The sequence below is a fragment of the Microtus oregoni genome, unplaced genomic scaffold, assembly GCF_018167655.1.
Source record: "Microtus oregoni isolate MIOR12 unplaced genomic scaffold, Mior012 000027F_ref0000203, whole genome shotgun sequence".
NCBI lineage: Eukaryota > Metazoa > Chordata > Mammalia > Rodentia > Cricetidae > Microtus > Microtus oregoni.
In genome coordinates, this window is record NW_024543086.1 from 24,463,958 (window position 1) to 24,484,724 (window position 20,767).

General features: G+C 43.0%; 1 protein-coding gene across 19 annotated transcripts in view; it reads left to right on the forward strand.

Annotated features, from left to right (window-relative positions):
• The window catches only part of Rbfox1 (RNA binding fox-1 homolog 1), a 2,144,901-nt gene that overhangs the window by 1,512,399 nt on the left and 611,735 nt on the right, over positions 1-20,767 (forward strand). The gene's annotated exons all lie outside the window — the stretch shown is intronic.

The window sequence follows — 20,767 nt, forward strand, 5'->3', positions numbered from 1 at the left end:
CATAACAGAGATCAAATCCAGTGCTTTATGTATGCCAGGCAATTTCCTGCCATTCAACTGCGTACATCCTCAGCCTACCTTGAACCTTTTTATTCAAAGACAGGCTCCACTGTGGCTTTGGACTCATGTTATGGCCCAGGAGGGCCTGGAACATGAATCACCTTGCCTCCATCCACCCACTAGCTGAGATAACTGACCTTACTTTGCTTCTGATAGGGAATACCTTAATTCTGTTCCACATGCTTTGTACACTGGTGCGTGGGTCAGAGGGGTCAAGAAAGAAGGGACTGACTCCTTGACCAGGGAAGTCAGTACTCGAAGATTTTCCAAGCTCCTAATTTTATTCCATACAGTGAAGTGCAAGGGATTCAGGACATATGGGAAGACTTGAGTTTAATTGTTAGAACGCTGCTCTGCCAGACTGCTGCTTCTCTCTAATCTGCACTGGTTAGCGCTTGTCTGCATTAGGTAATATATTTAATGTTTCTCACTCCAATCCAATTTTTTGTGTATTTGGCAGTAGCCCAGCTTCCATGGACAAGGGGCAGGGGAGATCATAAATCTGCCATCATGGAGCCCAGAAGCTATATTGCTATGTTAGATGGTATGCTTATGTGAAGACTCCAAAATGCCTGTGAAGCAATACCGTCTCTTCCCTGAAAGTCTCTCAGGGACCAAATTAATGTATCTCATATTGTATTGATTGGAGCCAATAAGTGCCTAAATGATTTGATGCGAGACAGAGAAATTGTGCAGGCAAGAGGGGTTAGGAGCTGCGTTGGAAGAAGTATGTGGTTTAATTACTGTCTGAATTTCGCCAATCTACCTCCCCCCTTAGGAATTTAACAAATAGGCCTAAGTGCACTTTAGCTGTTCTTGACAGCTGTTGAAATGATATCAGCCCTTGATGAGGGGAATCTGGGAGGCTTGGGTACAGTGGGAGCAGCAAGCCACAGGGAGTGGCTGTTCAGCCCACAAAACTAGCAGAAGAAATACTGCATGAGCCTTTTAATGCTGATCTGTGGTGAATGGAGATTTACCTAGCAGTTCTGCCTCCACTCTCAATGGAACCAGCTCCATCTTTGATCCAGGGCTGGTCCCATGTTGACATCTGCCTTTCTAATGATGTTGAGTCCAAACCAGGGCTCAACTTAAACGTGGCTGTTGAGTGGGCAGACACTTTATGCACCTGATGAGTTTGATTATCTACTTCCTTAATTTTGTGCATGTGCACACACATGAGCACATGCACAATTACACACACACACACACACACACACACACACACACACACACACACACTATGGAATGAACCCAGGGCTTTGTGGAAGCTCTCTGTTACTGAACTGCTTTGTTAGCTCTTGATTTAATAGTCTTTTAGGAAGCTCTTTCAGGGAAATGAGAGATGGGTATTGTTTCAGTTTTTTTTTTTTGTTTTTCTTTCTTTTTTTTTTTTTTTCTAATAGAAAAGACAGCTAAACCCATGGCTGAAATTTGATGTCAAGCCTGGCACCAGGAAGACAAATGTTGTGTATCTGAAAGTGTTTTGATTACATCAATAATTCAAAGAAAGCACTGTCCACTTAATCTCCTTTCCCTTTCTCCACCAGGAAAGGTCCTAGTTTCAGCCTGCAGTCCTGAAGCTATCGTTTTCCTCAGCTCTGTTTGAAATACATTATTCTGTTTCCTGGAAACGTTTATAGTTGCTACTGACCAAATTGCATGCACACCAATTGCTCTCTGAAACAGATGAAAATCCACTTTAGATGGCAGACACGGGTGGAGCGTTATCAAATCAGAGTTCCAAACTGAACCTGAATTTCACTTTACTAGTCCATGAGTCTGATGTGGCATGCAAGCTTTGTTTGTTTGTGTGCACTGGAGAGATGGCTCAGGGGAAAAGCCCACCAATCTGAGAACCTGAGTTTAGTTACTAGAACATGTGTAAAATATGGGAGGGTTTGGAGGGAAGAGATGGAGGGGCATGCGATGTTATTTATTATAACTTAAAATATTAAGAGAAAGTCATTTTTAATTTTTTTCTTTTATTAAACATAGAGGTTTTCCTCATGCAATAAATTTCTATATTATTTCCCTTCTCTCTATTCCCCCCAGTTCCTTTCCACCTCCTCTCCCATCCAAATCAATTTCCTTTCTTTCTCTCATTAGAAAAGAACTGGTTTTTAGGAGATTAAAACCAAGAATAATAAAATAAAATATAATAAGATAAATTAGAAGCCATCGTATTGAAATTGGACAAGACAGGCCGACCATGGTTCACACATTCAGGACTTTCACTAAAGCCCTAAACGAAAACTATGACCAATCTGCAGAGGACTTGGTGCAGACCATGTAGGCCCTGTGCTGGCTGCTTCAGTTTCTGGGGCCTCATATGAGCTCTATGTACAGTTGATTTAGAAGGCCCTGCTTTCCTGGTGTCCCCTGTCCCTTTTATCTCCTGCCTCTTTCTGCCTCCCCTAACATGAGATTCCCTGAGCTCTGAGGGGAGGAGTTTGATGGAGACATCTCTTAAAGAGCTACGTGTCTCCCTTCTTCCCCCCTTCTTCTCTCTCCGTCCCTCCCCCCTTTCTTTCTCTATCTCCATAAGTCATATCTGGCTGTGGGACTCTGCGTCTGTTCCCATGAGCTATTGGAGGAAGCTTCTTTGTTTATGGCTGAATAAGGCTCTATGAATATGAGAAAATATGTTTTAAAGTTACATGTCATTAATGCACATTTGTGACCACCATGTTCCACGGAGAGATGGAAAGTGGAGACAGGAGAGTCCCCAGGAACTTACAGGTCAGCTAGCTTGGTATATGCCGTGGGAAAAGAAAGACCCTATATCGATATGCTATAGGGGAGGGCTGATAACCAAGTTGTCCTCTGACCTCCAAAAGTTTATTGCAGTCTATAGGTACCTGTGTATAGATGGACACACACACTCATGCGTGCACACTCACTCACACACACACACACACACACACTCATCATATACATACATATACGTAGAAACATTCACAGTTTTTTAAATCATATATGTACTTCTGGACGTTTCTGTGTATGTCTGTATCCTCAGCACTGGGGAGGTGAGGACAAATGGATCACTGAAGTTCATTAGCCAGCCAGTGTAACTGAATTAATGAGTTTCAGGTTCAGTAAAAGACCCTGTCTAACAAGATTAAAAATCAGAGGGCAATCAAGGAAAGACATCAAACATTGACCTCTGGCCTCCATAGACAAATGCACACACATTCATGGCATTCAAATGCACATGCGCATAGAAAGGTGCACATAACACACACGAAAGCCCCATATAAATTCTTGTGTGTGTATACAAACATGTGTGTTTAATTATTGTCTCTTCCCCATGTGTGTGGTGCACATGTGTGTGTGTATGTGTGTGCGAGAGAGAGAGAGAGAGAGAGAGAGAGAGAGAGAGAGAGAGAGAGAGAGAGATGCACCCTGTTGTATACTGGACCATCATTTGGAGACATGTCTGTTCTTTGCTATGTGGTATGTAATAGGCTTAATGATATTTGAAGATTCTCAAGCCGTCGTCCTGTTGTGGGAGCTGGAAGGGGCAGACTCTGGTAGAAAAGCTCCTCATTTTCTCACTCTAGATTGGCTTAGGTTTCATAACTCAACACATACTTATCTGCTTCTCTTCACCCACACCTACGAAGAAATTGTCAAATTATCAGAAAACACACAGGGAAACGGAGTCTGGTTCCTGCCATTGTCAAGCTTTCCTGTCCCTCTCCACACTGCTCCCTTCGGAAGTGTATTTATAGCACAGAAATCTAAGCTTCTGGACTTACCTTGATAATTGGTCCCCATGTTGATGGCCTTGGGGCACATGGAAGGCCCTTCAATGATCCAAGTATATTCAATTAGTTATAATGTCAAGGACATCTTCTTGTACCCTAATTCTCTGAGAACCACCCTGTAGAATACATGGCAGTGCTGAACAAACCACACTTCTTTGATTTCCTGGCCATTTGGAAAATAAAAAACTTTGATCCGACCCTCTTGTTTTTACATTGAAGTAAACAATCACACTGAGTTCCTCTTGTTTAGACAAACAGTGAAATAATGCTAAACTTCTTAATTCCTTTTCCACAGTGACCCCCTTTCCTCTCTTTGGACATGCATATATTTGCATATATATGAATGTTGATATCAGTCTACCTGTCTACCTATCATAAAATACCCATGGGACTAGGCAGATGGCTCAGTAAATGAAGTACTTGCCTTATAAATGTAAAGACATGAGTTTGAATCCTAACAACACGTGTAAAACTAGACATAGTAGTGCCTATCTACAATTTCAGTTATCAGAGACAGGATAATGTCACAGGTCAGCTAGCTTGGTGTATGCGACTCTGTCTGAAATAAGGTGAAAGGTGGTGGTGGAAACTGGAGCTTTTCCTCTGACTTCTGACCCTGCACCTGCACTCGCACACATAAGCGTGCCCACACATCAAACACACATCCTTGCCAAGGTTTAAAAAATACTTATGAACCCAGCACTCGGGAGGCAGAGGCAGGCGGATCTCTGTGAGGTCGAGACCAGCCTGGTCTACAGAGCTAGTTCCAGGACAGGCTCCAAAGCTACAGAGAAACCCTGTCTCGAAAAACCAAAAAAAAAAAAAAAACTTATGAAGATTTCTGTCTCTCTCTCTCTCTCTCTCTCTCTCTCTCTCTCTCTCTCTCTGATATAGGACAGTGGAACATAAACGGCCATGTATTTTTCTTGGTAGAAAATGTTTATGTATGACACCAACAAACCTGTAAGGTGACAGAGATGGTTAAAACTGATTTGCAAGAGGAGGATAGAGAATGGGGCCCAGGCTGTTGTAAGAGGTCGCTTGTTCGTTCCTGGCTGCCCAGACTCGAAATAACCACACAGAAACTGTATTAATTAAATCACTGCTTGGCCTATTAGCTCTAGCTTCTTATTGGCTAGCTCTTACATCTTAATTAACCCATTTCTATTAATCTGTGCATTGCCATGTACCTGTGGCTTACCGGCAAGGTTCTGTCCGGCATCTGTCTCTGGCAGGACTACGTGGCTTCTCCCTGATTCCACCTACTCTTTCTCTATATATATCTCTTCTAGCCTATGTTCTGTTAAGCCATTGGCTGAAAGCAGCTTCTTTATTCATTAACCAACAAAAGCAACACAAAGATAGAAGGACCTCCCATACCACCAGGCAGCCCTACTCTCAGAACTGGTATACAATGAGACAAAGATTCACTTCTTATCTCATATTTTATAAAAATTGTAGTTTGGTTGAACATTTTCTAGGTGGGAGAGATGGGGTTCATCACTAAATAGGCACTGCTGTCCTCTGCACGGATGGTCATGATCAATAGTTACAGAATGATGCTCAGGAGCTGAAAGAGTCAAACACCTAAGTCATAGACTGGAATGAGATACAGTACTTGTGTTCCTCCAAACAGTCAAGAATTTCCTGAGCCGGGGACAAAGCTCAATGGGGGAGTAGGTGCCCTGGCTTCAATCTCCATCTTTGAAAGCCTTAGGCCATTGTTCAATGTATAATTAGAACTCCTTTGTATGTTTCAGATGCCTTCAGCAGTTTACACATGCAAATAGTTAGGTGTGAAGATATTTATGACTAAAAAGGAGACACACAGACTCTGTCTCATTGGCTGTTTTGCTTTCGAACTCAGCTCTCCACAGTTCACATTACTTTGAGCTGACATGGAATGCAGAATGATCTGGGGATTTCTTCCTCCCAAATTAAGTAGTCATGTGTTCTAAGAGATAGCTAGGGCTTTTAAATCCCAGAGATATGGGACTCATTTCTTTTTCTATTGAAACAAAACTGTGTGGATAGTAAGTTTAAATTTCGTGAATGAGTTCATTTAATAGATCTGAGGTGGTCTCAGCAAAACCTACGACGTAAAGACACTGTTGGATCCTTCACTGGATAGGCTCAGCTTCGAGAGAGAGGTGGGTAAGGTCAGAGTTCATGTGCACAGAAGAAATCATTGCATCAGCAATCAGTTCTAAGTTAATGTTAACAATTATAATGTGGATCTTTTAATTGGTGAATTCTGAATCGCTTCCCAATGTCCCACTGAGTTTAATGCGTATGCAAATTACAAGGCCAAGAAACGCAAGATGCAAAAGATAGATTTCGTTTTGCAACTATCCCATAATTATTGCTTAATTTTTAAAAGGTCTTTCTCTGCGTCAGGGTATTGTTCAATTTCCTGATACTGAGCAGAAGGCTACTTTTGGTTAATGATCAGCATAAATCTTGGGGTAGAACTTAATTGAAAACTAACTTTGTTATTTTTGCATTGGTAAGCTACTCAGTTCCCTTTTTCTCTTAGGTATGGCGTTCTCTGAGCAGCCTTCGAAGTGTCTGAGAATTGTGTGTTATCACGCAAACTCTCGCATGAGGAAATCAGTTCCAGTTCTGATACCCATTTTGATATTGTATTTTTTTAAAAAAGATTTATTTTATTTTTATTTATGTATACGCTTGAGTGTTGTGTCTGAGTATGATGAGTGAAGGTATCCACAGGGTCAGGCGATGGCGACAGTTCCACTGAAGCTGGAGCTATAGGCATTTGTGAGCCTCCAATACAGGTTATAGGAATCAAATCAGGTCCTCCTCAAAGGCACGAAACTCTCCTGGCTGCGGAGTCATCTTTCCAGCCCCCAATACTGTATTTCTTAATCATCCTCACAAATCCTACTGGTCCTACAACGGGGGAAAAAATCTTCCCTGGAGACAATAGATGCTTCTCCATTTTTAGGAAATGCCCAGGTTTAGGAGAGCATATGGAACTGAGAATCATATGTGCATATTGTAGTGGCCCTAAAATAACATATTCTGAAGCTGCGAGCGTTTATGGAATAGTTTGTGTGAAATGTCAGTGATGAAGCCAGGGCAGCTGGCTGGTTAGTACAGGAGGGTGGAACGGACGGGCTTAGGGAGGAGTGGAGGTGGCGGGCACTGGTGTGTCTGAGCCCTTCTGAAGCTCTGCACTCTAGGAAAATGCATGGCTTACTTATGCCACACATTTGGTTTTGTTTCTTCACTTTTGTTTTTGTACACATGGTGAAGTCTGGAATAAATCTAAGAAAAACTACTTGCATTAAAGTTTTTTTATATCATTTATCAATTGGGTTAAGGCCTCTGGCACCAACAAAACACAAGAAACTCTTACCCGACTTCACAGTTACTAAGTATGAAGAATGTAATTCACTTAATGCACTTTGAGGGAAAATCCACAAAATGGGCATGCCCCACCTATGCCTACTAGCTTTATGAATAGAACCTCTTCGGGTAAGAATGGGCACGGGCCAGTTCTTCCAGATGCTTAAGAAAACCACAAAGCTTCATTTGTGTTTTCTGAGAGTACTGGTTGATAGGTTTGTTGGCTCTCGTGGGCCTACGTGGTCGTCATGACGAGAACTAACACCCCGAAATGTGCCTGCTTCCCTTTTGGATTATGTAACTTTTCCTAGCATATGAACTGCTTTGGTTTTGTATACACCAGAGCTACATTTTATTTATTTTGCATGTGTGTTCTGTGTGTGCAAGTATCCATATGAGCATGGGTGTACAAACACATGTGTCCTTGTGTATATGAAGGCCATAGGCCAACCTTGGTTGCCATTTCCCAGGTACAATCTACTTTCATTTTTTAAAAATTTTTTACAGAGTCCCTCACCAATCTAAAGCTTGCCGATTCACTAGGCTGACTGGCCTGCCAGCCTAAGGGGTCTACCTGTCTCTACCTCCTCAGTGATTAAGGCATGTAATGTGTAGATGCTGGCTGTTGAACTCGGGTCAAGTTTGTGCAATCAGCACTTTACTGACCATACTGTCCTATCCCTGCTTGTCTTAGAGCTGGATTTTGATCTTATCCCTCTGAAAGCATCCACAGCCTGAAAATCCTGTAAACTCAAAAGAATCAAATGTTATCTGCCACTCAGACTATTAGCCATATTCAGTCCCTAGCAAATGGACCCAGTCTTCAGCAATCCAGGAGGTAACTTGTGGCGGGGGATAACTCAGCTGGTAGGGTCCTGTCTGGGTTCAAATCCCAGAACCACATAAACACAGTAGCGTACACCTCTAATCCTAGCGCTCAGAAGATGACAAAAGGATCACCAGCTTAAGGTCATTGTCTACTATGTGGTTGAATGGCAGCCTGGCCTACATGAGATATTGTCTGCAAAATGAAAATGTAATATGCAAATGGCTATTGAAGAAATCCTGAGTCTGTGGCTGGAGGCATGGAGTTGTTGCTAACTCTGTACCAGGTTAGTTCAGGTCAGTTGGCTTTGGTGGGTCTTGCCTGGTCTTCATAAAACTGTCAAAGTAAAACTCAATGAAGCAGGTAGTAGGTAGACAGCCACACCAGTGCCATAGCTTCTGGCTTCTTTGTCTCTTTTATTTATTTTATTATTGTATGTATTTATGAGCACATATGTGTGTGTGTGTGGACATCTGCACATGCATGACACGGCATGTGTGCTCATCAGAAGACAACTTGCAGCTGGAAGCTCTGCTTCGACCACGTGTGTCTTGGGGATGGAGCTGTCAAGTTAGGTCACAAGCACCTTTAATTGTCACTCCATCTCGCTGCTTCCGTTAGTATTATTTTGTTAATTGTGCATGTGTCATGTGAAGACATTCCATCAGACACCTGATGAGATCAGATGCACCTGAAAATGAGAAAATCTTTCGCCCTAGTGAAAAGGCAACAGGCCTTTTGAGAAACCCTGCAGATCACTAACACGCGGCCCTCAGAGCTATCGACTCTGGGCTGAGCACAAGAGAAGATTGATCAATGCGGCAAGCTCACATTAATTGTGAAATAGAAAGGAACGGTGCGATCAATGGTGGGATGAAAGTCCGCCCGACGTTGCCACATCCAGCTAATCCGATAATGAAGAAGCTGATGTATAGCATATTGGAATTCTACCGTCTGGGCAGTTGTCACCGTAAAGAATATCCTGCAATTATGGGGAAAAATTGAGCAGGCAGCAGTTGGGCCAACATAATCAGCCTGATGCCATAGTAGTTTTCCTGATTAAACACTAAATTAAGTGGCACTCGGCTCTGTAACCTGCCTGCGTTATGAAAAATAATCCAACAGCGAATGGGAAAAAGTTTGTATTTTAATCAAAGCAAACTATGAATATTAAAATATTCCTAGGCTATTTTTTGTGTCGTTTAACTGTGAACATGTTTAACAATTTATAAATGGTTCTTGCCATTGGCTGCCAGGAAAAAGGGTCCCATGCTATATTGGGAGGTGAGGTTCCTGTGTGAAAATCAATTAGACTTGATACAAACTCAAAGAACTCTTAAGGGGAAAAAGGGGAGAAGGAGGGAGTTGTAAATTAAGAGGCCCTGGGAGGATTAAAATTTAGTTAACTTCTGTTACAGTTTGCCTAAAGGCACCAACTCTATTCTTTGCTGAAAAGCACATAATCATTCCAAGAGGAAAAAGCTTAATAAGTCAAGAATAAGACACAGGTCCCTTATATACGTACATCATAATTAAGTTCTGTAGCTCAAAGCCATGGCTGACCTAGCACTGCACAACAAGTTCTCCAGCGACAAGAGAGCTGGTGTTTAGAGACAGGGAAAGACAGAATTTGTACTGTGAGCATCAACCCTTCAGGAAGGACACTCACTAGTGAGGTGTGGTGACTTCTCTGTCCGTTAATGACTGAGATCCCATGGAGGGAGTGCGGGTCTTCACCAACACTCCCATGTGGTGACTTCTCTGTTGGTCTCCACCAACACTCCCACAGCCTGGTCACTGGAAGAAGACAGGAAGTAATGCATGCTTTCACCCTTTCAAAAGTTTATTTTTTTAATGTTTGTTTATCAATGTGAACTCCTGAATCTCTGAATGAAGGTTGCATGTCAACCCCAGGTAGCTTTCTTCAGTTGCTTTCTGCCTTGCTATATGAAAGAGCATCTCTTTCTGGGACCAAGAGTTTACCAGCTAGGCTAGGCTGTAGCTAGGAGGGATCTGCCTGTCTCTTGCTCCTCAACACTAGGGTGATAAGATTGGAAGGTCGTGCCCAGCCTTCCCCATGAGTGGTGGGCATTGAACTCAGATCTTCATGCGTATACTGGAAGCCCTTGACTGACAGAGGTGTCTCTCCAGCCTCTTGGATCACCATTCTTGACAAAAGAGGCCCAAAGCGTTCTCTCCTCCATGAGAACTGAAAGATGACACTGGGTAAGTAGGGAAATCTCCTAGCTTCCTGACTCTGTTTTGATTTGTTTATTCTTAATTCAAGATAATTTGTGGCCTCGCCTTTTCGATTAAAGCCAATTCTCTTTTTCTGAAGAAAGGAGAGAAGACATGCAAGCATTGTATGAAGGGGAAAAACCAAATGCTCAGCTGGACATGTGGTACACTCCTGTAGTCCAGTTCTCCAGGGTCCAAGGTGGGAGAATCAGGAGTTCAAGGCCAGCCTGGGCCACATGAGACTATGTCTCAGAAAAAAAAAAAAAGGTCAGATTCTGCATTGTCTATATTCATTTTTATTAACAGTCCTTCATAGATCCATGGCTCTGTGTCAGGCCTAGTTCCAAGAATAATTATGCAAGTAACCCACAGTAATTATTTTACCATTCTACAAAGAGGCAATTCCCTTATAGTTCCCATTTTTCTGAGGAAAAGCTAAGCCCAGAGACCTTCTCCACTGTGTGGCAGATTGAGTTAGCTGGAGTGTTTTCCCCCAGAAGTTGGTTTCTGCTGTCATGGTCCTGGTGGGGGAGGGATATTGTATCTTGTCAGCTTCAGCTTCCCAAGCTTGCATTTCATTTGCTTCTGGAGTCTTGGCAGCAGCCTCTGCCCTCCATCCAGGATGTGATTTTTCTATAGGGGGGAAATTGCTACAAAATGACACCCTCTCTTGTTAAAGGGATTAGCCACCCCCGTTTCATTCATCTTTAGTCGGGCATATGGTCTGAGTCAGGGCTCATGACTCAAACCACCCATTCATTCCGAACTGCAGAAAAAATACTCGGATGTCTGACCTAGTCATCTGGACTCACCAACTAACAGCAGCCTGAGAGTTCACCCAAGCCAGGATCTAAATCTGTCGTCCTCTGTTCTGTGTGGTTAGAGCACAACACCCGTAACTGAGAATTTTATAAAGAAAAGAAACTTGGTGATGGGCTTGAAGTTTCAGAGGATAATATTTTAGGTTCATGTAGTCTCATGGGTGAGGGCCTTCTGGCTCCCTCACAGCATTTCAGTGACATCATAGTGGTACCTAGTAGTAGAAGGAGGAACATTAGTCGTAAGAGAGAATCAGGTGTCAGTCTTGTCCTTCATAGATAGGCCATCTCTATCCCGGGAGTTTCCTGGTGCCCTGTAGTGACTGTGTCAGTTCCTTCTGATGGCAATGCCTTCCAGGGCATACCCACCCACCCCTGTACAGAGGTGCTAAGGATCCTCCATCTCAACCCCACCACACTACAGTCTAAGCTTTTAACACATGGACTTGGGGGAAGGACACCCTTCATTGAATTGGCCCCATTTCCTAGATTTACCCATCTACACCTTTGTAAGACAACATGGGTCCCAAGTGTCACAATCTCAGTAGTTGCGGGTGAGGTCGTGTCACTACTAGTGGACAAGGGGTTGACATGAGGTTGGTTCAACCCTCCCCCTTCTCCCTTTCATCATAGAACTTGATTCTTCTCTATCCCCTGTAATATCTGGGACGAGGCCAGGATGTCAGAAGGCAAACGACCTTCACTCTCCTGATCTGGACAGTCCCATCTGCCTAATAGAGAAGATGGGATGTCTGTAAGGAGACGGGGGCACTTTTCTGGGCACGGTTTTTTCTTTGGACAGTGGGACTGTACTAAATCTAAATGGCATACAGGGAAGAGTGGTCATGAAGAACCTTCTTCCTTGATTTTGTCTTGTTTACTAAGTAGGTCATGAAGTTATCACCTCACATATGTGGCCCAGGTCAGCCATGTGAGCTCAGATCTGGAGAGGAACTGAGACGATCCCAGCACTGTAAATAGTACCGCCTTTCAAAACAGGAGGCTGGTGGCTAACTTCACAATCCGTGGAAACCTGAGTCAGCTGGGCAGGAGGAGACACTCCACGCTTACCACTCTCAATAAAACGATGTCTTCTTGAGCCATGAGAACAGGCACTAAGGATGTGGGACTTATAGAGACAACCTCTATTTTCCCACAAGTCAGAAGACTTGACAATCTGGGCTTTCCAGATTGGTTCTCTTTTGCTGGTCTAGAGATGGATTACTTCCTGAGGTGTAATCAGATGGCCTTTGCCTGGGGTGTGTGTGTGTGTGTGTGTGTGTGTGTGTGTGTGTGTTTGTGTGTGCTTTCATGCATGCATGTGTCTGTGTATATGTGTGTGTGCATGTGTGTATGCACATGCACTTGTGTGTGCACATGTGTGCATGTGTCTGTGTATGCACTTGTGTCTTGTGTGTGTGCATGCATGTGTGTATATGTCTGTGTGTACATGCGTGCATGCGCTTCTATGTGTGTTTGTGTGCTTAAAGAGAATGAGCATTCCCTTTTTCTCTTCTCATAAGGTACCCTCTTCAATTGCTTTCAATTGGATATTAGAGTATAGATTATTGATAAAATTTGGGGAAGGGGTTGTGTTCTTCAGTCCACAGCAACTAATAGGCTGCTATCAGAAGATATGTAAAGTGTGCAGGAGACAGTGCACAAGAATGTAAAACTTCCTAGGGACTGGAGACACCAACTATACTTTACAGTTTATTTCTAATTCAGTTTTCACATTTACACCTAGATTACCCAAAAGTAGGAGACTTGACAGTGTGAAATGTGCAAACTAGAGAAAAGGCTTTAGGCTTTGGGAGCCCAGATCTGACACCCATTGGCTTTGTGACTAAGAACAAGTCATTTCCTTGTGGTAGCTTCAGTTCTTTTATCAAAAAGACTAGAATAAAATTGCTTCCAACTCACATGGGGCTCCTAAGAAAATTAAACCGGTCCAATTGAAGACTTTCCTGCGTGTTTCTTATCATACATGTGCAGCAGATAAGAGCCATGCTGTCTCTGGAGGAAGCATTTACCTTTCCTGAACCCATGCAGCAATTGCCCGATGCAGCTGAAGAAAGATGCCAACAGCATTTGGCAGGTAGTCAAGGGGTGCTACTGTCCATCCCCAGGAGAAAGGGTAACACCAAAGACAAGGGATTGCTGCTCCAGAACGCTGATGGTGCTGAGGTCAAGAAACCCTGGTGTGATCTTGTCTACAACATCACTTTTGAAGAGTCAGATATTCTAATCCGAGAGCAAAAAGATGCTCTTAACTAAATCTTTTATTTTCCTTATATAAGAATCTCTCTCTCAAGTAAATAAAAAGGAAAAAGAGGTTTCTGGAAACTGGGAACCAAGCAGAAAACAATGCACAGCTCAGTATGGTAAAATCCTAGTCAGTGGCATGCAGTTTTATGGATGCAGGAACCAAATTGTGAAGGCTGTGTGGAAAGACGAGCTCAACAGGACCCTGAAGCTGGCTGAGGAACCAAGGCTTGTACAAAATAATACACAAGTGATGTCTCTTTTGGACCACAGTCCTTGGGATCATTAAAGATCATGTGTGTTCCCATCTTTAGCTGTAAGAAGAGGTCTGTGGTGAGGCAGACTGGGTACCACACTATGGGATATGGTGATCTCTAGGCTTTATACCTTCTAAAAATAGACATTTTGTTTACAGTTTTTTCATGTCTTCCCTAAACTGTACATAACCTGTTGTCAGCAATAAAGTCAAGTCTGGGTGATTTCTCTTCTCCCCTCACTCATGTTCAGTGGATGATTGTTTTATGACAGTAGCCTGTCATTATGAAGGGAATATTATGGCAGACATAGGTCTAAGCACTGTGCATGAACCGGTGGTCTGGAGTGAATATAAGAACTCCTCACATAGCTGAGATGATGCTCTCCACACTGTGTGATGGTAGATGAGCTACAAGCACTGTGTATGCACTAAGGATCTGGGATTGGAAAACCATAGCCTTCTGCCATTGCTGGGATCCTCTGAGACCCACTGTGCAGTGGAGATGGTAAGTGGCTTACCAGCCCCACCTTGGCATCAGAACTGCCTCATAGGTCTATAAAAAGCAAAGAGAACTGAATTCTATTGGAGGCTTGCCTGATTTGGACCTCTTGAAATGAGAGGCCTTAATCAGGAAGTTTCGAGGAAGAGTTCTCAGTCATGCAACTTTCCAATATCAAACACAAACCTGGTTTTCAGGACACTTTAGTTAAAAGGGCTATTTACATTATTCTGAATTTCTGGCTAACTGAAGAGCCTCCAAAATATCCATTTGTGATTCATCCCCTCTTATTAAGAATGCTATTTTCACAAGCAAGAAAGAACATTCTTCGTATCTGAAACTTTCTTTGGTGATTTGTGAATGTGACAAATCAAACTTCTCTTGTATGCAATGCCTTTCCACCCCATGTCTCTTCTATTCTATCTTCAGGTACTAACATTAATGCTTTTACCTTATTTAAGAAAACAGAAATAAAATTCTATGGGGAGGAATTGTAGGCTACCAAATTTCCTTGGCTTCCATCATGTCTATAGAGGAAAACACCACAGTTCAGAGAAACATAAAATCTATATGATTGGTAGAGATCCAATTTACTCCTCATTTTCCCAGGAGCTGGTGAAGTAGGAAACATCAGGACTTACTTTTCTAAGGTCGCAAAGAACACAAGTTCCTGTCTCCTGTTGCACTTCACTGAGAGCACATACCGGTTCTGAGATTCACGTGATCTCCCTGCGTGAGACAGACTTTGATACATAGACTCGGAAAGGCTCGGCATTGATGCTAAGGTGCCAGACAATCACTGGGTCACCGGAGCTCCCCATGCCGGAAGCCAATTTCAGGTTCTTATCTTCCGAGTCTGATGAATGAAACATGCAGTGAGTGGCTGCAAGAGCAAAAGAAACTTATTGAACAGTGGAAGGGAAGGAGAGAGAAATGTTACTTAGAATCGGGGTGAAAGGATGAAATGTGATGAGAAGTATGCCAATGAGAGGGTCTCTAAGGGTGAGTTATGTTGTGCAAGCCTGGGCCTGAGCTTTTAAAGGGAATTTGACAAAAGGAAGAGGACTCTATGTAAGGGGAGCAGCCATGAACTGCTTAGAGCATTGTTGGTCGTGACTTTCCTTGGGTCTTCTGGAACAGGATGTCTTTGCCTGAGGTCAGCATGTAGTTGTCATTGAGCAACAAGCTGTCAGCTCAACAATAGCAACATATAGAACTCTAGGATAATGCCAAAGAATGGAGAAGGAAAATGTACATTTACACAATGGAGTACTACATAGCAGAAAAAAAAAATGACCTCTTGAAATTTGCGGGCAAATGGATGGGTCTAGAAAACATCATATTGAGTGAGCTAACTAAGACCCAGAAAGACAAATATCATATGTACTCACTCATGAGAGGCTTTTAGACATAAAGAAAAGAAAAACAGTCTACAATTCATAATCCCAGAGAACCTGGACAACAATGAGGTCCTAAGAGGGATATACATGGTACATGGATGTAAACTGCATGGGACTTAGAAAAAGACAAGATCTCCTGAGTAAAGTTGAAACATGGAGACAATGAAAGAGGATAGAAGGAGAGAAGAGAGAAAGGGAGGGGAGAGGAAAAAATTATGTAGCCCAATAAAAACAATTTAAAAAGTAAAACGAATTCTAGGGTCATGATGCCGAGTTCATGGTAGAGTCTAATTGACTTGGCCTGAGTTCTATGCAGTGGATTATGGGAGTGGTAATGGATATTACTTTAGGCAGAAACTCCAAGGCAGAAGGACAATATGCAGGTCCTGTCTTAAGCAGAAACTCCAAGGCAGAAGGACAATATGCAGGTCCTGTCATCCTTTCCATGTCCTGAGAATTACTGTGTCAAGATGCCAGTCTCCAAAAAGTTGCATCCCTGAGTATTCTGTAGAGCAAACTCTGTCTCATTCTCGTGCACCATTGTCAGCGTGTGGCACATATAAGCGATGATTTATGACTTATGACATTGAGAATTGGGACTGCTGCAGTGTGAGGCCCTGAAGATGTCTACATTGATGGGTTCTAGGAAGTGAGTGTAAGATTCTAAGACAAAATGAAGCCTAAACTTAAAATCTGCAAAATGCATTTACAAGTGGACTCATGCTTTTCATTGGCGGTCTCAAGTCAGCTAACTTCTTGGATGAGAAGTGGAGCTGAAACAGAGTCAGCTTGCCTGGGTGTCTGATGGTGACTCCTCTCCTCAACTCCTTCTACCTGATTAGCTGCTCTTCATTTAGTAATGAGAAGAAGAAGCCAAGTTGTAGGATGGAATAAGAAAGCAGACGTGCTGGCTGGAAGAACGGGTTACCCATGATGCTCAGGTCTAAGTATCTATCTCCTTGGAGAGCTTTAGGATTTGGTAACAGTGGCTACAATGGATTGCTTCACTGTTACTGTCCCTGACTTTAGAGGGGTTGAGATTGTCTCCTTTCTAGCTAGCCCTTGATTCCCATCTACAAACTTTGTGTTCCCCGCCCTGCTTTCCTCAGGTGGTAAATACTTCATCTTTAATTTTCTTTCCTAGTTTGCTTGACCCTACTTCGATGCTGACATTTGGCACCATCCTTCTGTTTCCCATGTCCGTGTCATATCGTGTCCCCTCCCCCCTGTGCTTCCATGTTGCTGTGAGCACAATTCATTTTTCAAAAGACAGATGGTGGCAACCCTGTTCTCTTTAAATAAAAAAGAAAAACAGCTGCCAAGGTGCGGGCAGGAGTCCCGGGCAGCAAATCCTATCTACCTCGAGTGGCAGCCAAGTTTCTCTTCCGGGAAGAGGGGCTATCTAAATAAAATGAGCAGCTTCAGCCGGACTCTACCAAGGCCCAAGTACTGAGAGCTGGCGAATAATGGGGATTTATAGTGAACTATAGACCCAGCACCTTTCTATCTTGGAGGGTACATATTTAAATGTGATGCTAACGGAGCTGAAATTTATAGCTCTCTAATAACGATAAAACGCCATCAGAGAATGTGATAAATCTCGGGCTGCAAACCTTAGAATGCAAGGCACACACTCACATGGGCACAGACGCTTGTAAAATACAGCCAGAGTGCTAAGTCAGGAGTCTGGGTGTGGAGGAAGCCAATGAAACCAAGGAAGGGAAAGAAGTGTTTTATAGAGGACTGCAAATTGTTGTTTTCATGAGTCTGGGGTCAAGGTACACTGTGGCCTCGGGTGGAAATGAGCGCTGCTTTGTTCCGTGGCTGATATATACTTGACCTTGGCGGGAAGCTTTTCCTTCTCTGGATGCTCAATAGCTTTGCCCTTTACCTTTTTCACGCCCCGTGACAGGCTTACTTCCAAACAAATACCCAGGAATTACAGGCCCCTGGGAAAGGAACATCATCTTTTCCTTGTACCTGTTTCTTTGTTTATTTACTTTCCATTGTCTGGTAATTTCATACGCATATATAGTGTATTTCCATCAAATCCACCCCCTTTGTTCGCTCTTTTCCAATCCCTCTCCTATTTCTCCCCACCACTTTTCCCAACCAATTTCATATGCTCTCAGCTTTTTAAACACTCTTGGTCTTTATTATTTATTTATTTTGAACCAGATTCTTGGTGGCATGGCAAGGAAAGAGCAAAACAAATTAACTGAGACTGGATGCTTACCAGCTGCCTGTGAGGTAGGAATGAGATGTGCCCCCTTCCCCTCCAGGTGCGGTCCACATACCCGGGAGAAGATGGTCCAGAGATCCAAGCTGGAGGCCTTTCTGTACATTTAAAAGCAGGCCTTCCAAGTTCTCAGAGCCTGCCTGCGTGGGGCTGAAGCTGACTCATTTGTTGGAGTATCAGGGTTTTCTGAAACAAATCCCACCTGGAAATGAGTCTCCAGCCCTTCCTCAATTTTCTCCAGCTGTGTTTTGGTGGTTTTTTATGTTTGTTTGGTTTTTTTTTGTTGTTGTTGCTGTTTTTTGTTTTCCCCCAAGTCTAGCTTAAGAAAGAACAAGTCCGTTGCACAGAGTGGTAGCCTTAGATTCTCAGATAGATGAGGCAGAAGGATTGCAAATACAAGGCTGGTCATGGCTACAGAGGGAATTCCAATACACTCTAAACAATTTAATGAGATTCTGTCCCAAGTATAAATTACAAAGAAGGCTGAGGATATGACTGAAGTTGCGTGTTAGAGCTCTTGCCTAGTATAGACGAAGCCACGTATTCAAATTCTAGAAGAGACAAAAAAGAGGGACATCCTCTCCAAATGACTCTCATTCGAGAGTCTCCCTATTTGAGGACTTCCTAACATTGCAAGTAGAATCTTTCTTTCCTATAAGAAGCCTGAGTTGAAAGCTTGCTTCTGGTCATCCCCACAAAGAGAGTGTTCTCCTTCTTTCAGCCCTGACATCATTGCTCCTGAACCTCCAAGTGAAATCTTTCCAGCTTCCAGACCACAGTGTAGTGACCCACTGATCTTCCCCTCTCTCCTGAGGTATTCCCTGTGCTATCTAATGTCTCATCTCCAGCATCTTTTTCTGTCACCCTGGAACAGCTATTCCATCCCTCCGTTCTAGGCTTCTAAAATTAAAAAAAAAAAAACTTGCCTCTTCCCAGAAGCCCCCAGGGTGCCTTCTCGGCCAGGTAGATGGGCCATCTGCATCTTGTTTCAGCAGCTTCCTCCACACAAGATACTATTTCCCACAAGCTGTCCACTCTCAGGCCAAGGGTAGGGCACATGGGACTCCCTGTGCTACTTTGCCTTCTCTTCTATAATTCTATAATTGTTTCAAAATAAGCAGCATATGAAAAAGAAAATAAAGTAAAAGAGAACCATGGAAATTGTTTTATGCAATCTGATGAAAGATAAGGCAGTCAAGACGAAGGGTAAGCGAGCAGAAATCTAATGGATGAAACGGGAATCTGCCATATGGTTCCCTTATGAAAGGATGTGGGAGAGGAAGGGGAACAGTTTCTCACTCCGAGCTACAAGCCCACTTTCATCATCACTAATTGGCAGCGTGAACCACACAGAGGGCGGCATATTTGCTGAATAAAGGAGTAAATGCAAGTCTGACTGGGGAGCGGTACTGTTTTCACCTCACGTAGCTTCCACGGAAATTTCTCTTCTTTCCCAACATGCATTGCTTTCATCGCTTATCTCTTAATGACTACCCAAATTGTCTTGCTTTGGCCTCAAGGTCCATTTCCAAATGTCATCTACTGAGACAACCCAAACCTACCTTGCCATTCTGCTGCTGTAGGTACTTGGACCCTCAAGACTCCATCCATCTTTTGCATGTTCCCAGCACTTGGAGGCAGAGAGAGACATGCAGCCTAAAATAATGGATACAAGCCAATAGTCAGGTGCTGACATCTCTCTACCCCCTGCCCTTTCTTCCAGTCCTCAATCCTGTTCCTTGAATATGTTGATCCACTCTTCTTGGATTAAAGCATATTGAGTCTAAAGTCAAGCCAAAGAAAATGTTGACTACCTTTTTGTATGATTAGTATCAAATATTCAGATGCTAGGTCAGTTTGTTCTCCTGTGGTGGAGACATGTGACCATACTCTGTTTTTTTTTTTTTAACATGGATAGATTGCTTTGACCAAATAGTGCAGACTTGATACAAATAATGAATATGCCAATAGTTCATTAAAAGCTACCTTGAAAGTTGCAAATGCATGTATATAGCTCTTACATGAAGGAAACACTAGTCAGCTTCCAATATGATAAAATAATGAGATAGCATATGTGAATTTGTAATATAATTTATGCATATTGTGAAATTGCTGACTTAAATTATATGTTGTGGTTTGTTTGAATAATAATGACCTCCATAGGTTCATATATTTGAAAGCTTAGTCACTAGGGAATGGAACTTTTTGATAAGATTAGATGGATTCGGAAGTGTGGCCTTGTTGAAGGAAGCATGTCTTATGAATGGGCTTTGGGGTTTCAAAAGCCCATGCCAGGTCCAGATTTTCTCTCTGCCTGCCAACCAGGATGTAGCTCCGAGCTACTGCTTCGGTACCATGTGTGCCACCACACCCCCTGCTGTGATGATAACGGACCAAACCTCTGGAAGTTTAACCAAGCCCTTAACTAGCCAATTTCTTTTATGAGTTGCATTGACCATGGTGTCTCTTTGCAGCAATAGAACAGTAGCTAAGACCCTTGCTATCTTTATAACATCAAGGTACCGTCTCTTATCCATATTTCTTTTTAAGTGAGAACAGCATGGTGTTTGGAAGAACCTATCATTGTCTATGTTTCATAGCTACTTGGAGGCAAAGGGAAGATTTCAACCCAGATCTCTTGAAAGAACACAAACCACCTTGGTTATGTGTTGCCCAGGGATTCTGCCATGCAGAGACATGGAGGCAGGTTCTCTGAGGTCAGCAGAACACCTCTGTGTGGTTGTAGAGAATTCAGAAAGGGCTTCTAGTTTCAAAGAAGGGGGAGGCCACTGGGCTCTGAGGTCCTGCCTCTGCTATTGGAGCCAATGAAAAAAGTGGGAAGATAGTACTGAATTCTACCGAGGTTCAAGAGGGAGTCAAAGGACACCAGTAGACCTTTCTCTAATCTCCAGGAACTCCAGTGAATGACTAATTTTCAGGCAAGCAAAGGTCCTTTGGATACCCTCTGTAACAATTCATGCAGGCTGACATCAGTGCAGACAGGTGTCAGCAAGCCAGGAGTGATTT